Source organism: Gadus morhua, chromosome 4 (assembly GCF_902167405.1).
Source record: "Gadus morhua chromosome 4, gadMor3.0, whole genome shotgun sequence".
NCBI lineage: Eukaryota > Metazoa > Chordata > Actinopteri > Gadiformes > Gadidae > Gadus > Gadus morhua.
In genome coordinates this window covers 34180145-34183305 of record NC_044051.1, presented here as the reverse complement: position 1 = coordinate 34183305, position 3161 = coordinate 34180145, and the positions used below count along the sequence as shown (strand labels likewise).

Below are 3161 nucleotides of genomic sequence, written 5' to 3'. Positions count from 1 at the left end.
ACTACTGACGGATTAGGCGTTTTCACACTGCCAAGCTGGTTCGGTCACGGCTTGGTACGCCCTGCAATTTCAATGTCTTGCCTGCCTATTTTTTTTTTTGGATTCAAGACACTTGCATGCAAGAATGAGTTCACATCTGAATGTGGGCTAAAAAGCGATTAACTATTTACAAGTGCAAAAATGCCAAAATATTTCTTTATTCTGCTAACCACCAGTACCTCGCTGTGACTGGACATGTGGGAGGAGGAGCCAGGGGCGACAACACCCAGGCTCTCTGATGTGGCGCCACGCTGAGTGCTACAGTCTCCAAAGGCATCGCAGTCTTCTGCAGAGGGAGAAGTTATCGGGCTTGAAACCCTTCTGGGTTCTTGACTGATTCCATCTTTGAAATGCAACTCCCAAGTTTGACTCGTGTTTTAGCAGGTCATGATGCTTTTCCAAAGAGGACCAGGCTTTTTAGCGCAGTTAGAATCTAGCATCAGCCTAGAATTTATGCTGCCTAGAATCTACCAAATCAAAGAAAAAAAATACTCAATGAGTAATGTACACACCTTCACTTTTAAAATGGGGCTGCATAGACTTTAAGGACAGCTTTGTGCCTACAAATATGCGTTTCCAGGTTTTCTGTCTGGCAGGCAACATCCCTTGAGAGAAGCTGCTGAATGTAAGCACTTGATGAGCTGGCCTGCGTAGAGAGAACAAAGAAAAATCAGTACTAAATTTTTTACCTTGTATGTATTCCAGGTGCAAGTTGTAAGAAGATACGAGAAGCATGTTTAGTGAATTACATTAGCCTAATACTTAAAATGAGTTCTATGAAATTATATTACATCCTTGATTTGTTTACATATTTTATAGTTCATCTCAACAACCCAATACCATGACATCAAGCTCTGCCGAAATCGGCTAATAACCCTTTGATTTGAATCAGAATAATAGTGCGTTTCAGGTACACTTTTGCCCGTTAATAACCAGTTATATCTGGGAGTACAAGAGGGTAGAAGGGGGCGAAAACACGGGTTACATGGAACGCACCATATGTATTTAGGATTAGTTTAACAGGTCAATCTCCTCATCAGTAAAACGTTAGAACTACTGCGGTCCAGTGGCCGGTAAAATACAGTTGAATTCGTTTGTTGTAGTATGAGCAGACATTGTTAAACATTGCATTCCCTTGGTATCCAAGCAGTAGAGATAAGTGCCTGTAGCCCCTTTGTTGAATTGTGCCCATTCTCGTGTGATGCCCCATGCTTGCGGAGATGCACACTCGACTTACAGTGTGTGTATTTATAGGAATGAATGGGCGGCAATGTATTAGTCCACTGTCCTTTCTCTATAATAGGTCCATGGTATTTATTTACACACATAACTGATGCTATCTACCTTAACATTAGCGACAGTTACTTGGCTGTTAGCTGTAGCGCTAATGCTAAAGCAGCATTATAATGCTAACAAGGTAAACATATACAGTAAAGCAACACAATGATATGGCGTTAGTTAACTTACTTTTTCGAGTGTTGTAGCTGAGCCGAGGAGAGTTGGTACTGATCCAGACTTGGTTTTCAGACGTTGAGCAAGTCCAGCTCTGTATTGGCCCAAGTTGAGGAAGCAGTCGTCAGTGAAATGTTTGGCGGACGCCCATATGTTCCTGACCTCATCTGACTCCCGCGCTGCGTTTGTATCCAGTAGGCGTGGCCTATGACGTATTGGCTCCGGCTTCCTCATCCGTCTAAAGATGCTCCCAGAGCATGGACATAATAAAGGATGGACCACGGACTGGCCGCCCATTCATTCCTATACAAACTGCTCAGTGGCGCAGGGTAACATACAGGAGCGATTTGCTTCCGTTATGGGGCCAAGACACGTGGCCTAGTCCGTGACGTACCGGATGCAGAAATATAGAACGCATGCGTGCCCACTCCCCCACTCCGGTCTAACAACAATATAAAATGATACCGTAATGCACCTGTTCTTTGTCTTTGGATCTTTTGAATAAATGGATCAATACATGATGAATCACAATGATCGCAAGCAGAGGACCGTGAGAGTTATTGAGCAGCAGATGAACCAGTCCAAAAATCGGACAAATGGCCCTCTCGGATGCCATTTGTTTCACTACGACTCCTTTCAGCTGCACACCCCTCTTCCCCAGCGAGATACCGGCTAATAAAACGCTTGAGGTGGCTTTTTGAAAATAAAAAACTTAAATCTTTTTAGGACATGGCATGAAGGTAATTACGAGCCTTTGATTGATATCCAGACATTTTTTGCGGAGACACATTCCTGTTCCCCACTTGTATTGGAGTGAACGGAGATATCTACTTCTGGGTCCCATGATTTGAGGGACCCGTCCACAGCCCACGTAAACAGCTGCAATACCAGGCTTGGCCGCTGAGCACTGGTGGATTGCGGAAGTATGCAATGTTCCTGGGGGCTTGTGCCAGAGCCATGAGAGAGATGAGTTGCGATCATAGATATATATAGAACATCTCTATCATATCTAGTGTTCTATATATATCTATGGTTGCGACACTCTGATCTCACCGGCAGGGTGGTCACGTGATTCATGTAAGCCTATAGTTCAAAAACAGGCCGCACTGCCGTGTTCTTCAATGGGACTGCCAGCAGCGATTGCAATATTGAACGGTAAATATAAATTAAAAAACACAAGTACTTATCTGACCATTGTTGCGTATTTGTAAACGTCAGTTTTACATTTGGAGTGGTAGGGTGACAACTGCAAGCTAGATACGTTTTTAAGCAGGTAAAGCTTCACGTTAGTGTAAGCATGGGTAGCACTAGGCTACTGACTTTAGTGGCTCAACCTTACTACATCTGTTCTGAAATCAAAGACGATTCAAGATGTTCATTTTAGCGCAACTGGACTATTACATTTTCTTGATTTTGCTTGTAATTCCGATTCACGTACCCGTGGTCAGAGAGCGATTGAGAAAGCAGAGTAGCAACAGTCAATTTAGCATTTAGTTTCCAGGGAACTTCTTCTGATGAGGCAGGAGCTGACCACACAACCATGCTACTTAAGACTAAGCCAAACACAAAGTATCACATATATTAAAGAATAACAAATGAAAATATTTTTTTATTAAACAATGGGTCTGACAACAAGAATGTATGTATGTATGTATGTATGTATGTATGTA

General features: G+C 42.8%; 1 long non-coding RNA gene across 1 annotated transcript; it reads right to left on the bottom strand.

Annotated features, from left to right (window-relative positions):
* Positions 1 to 215: 215 nt before the first annotated feature.
* Positions 216 to 1757, bottom strand: LOC115542429 (uncharacterized). The gene is made up of 3 exons (XR_003976541.1): positions 1507 to 1757; positions 552 to 685; positions 216 to 325 (listed from the first exon to the last, which is right to left on the bottom strand). It is a non-coding gene; the product is annotated as an uncharacterized LOC115542429 (long non-coding RNA).
* Between the last annotated feature and the right edge of the window lie 1404 nt (positions 1758 to 3161).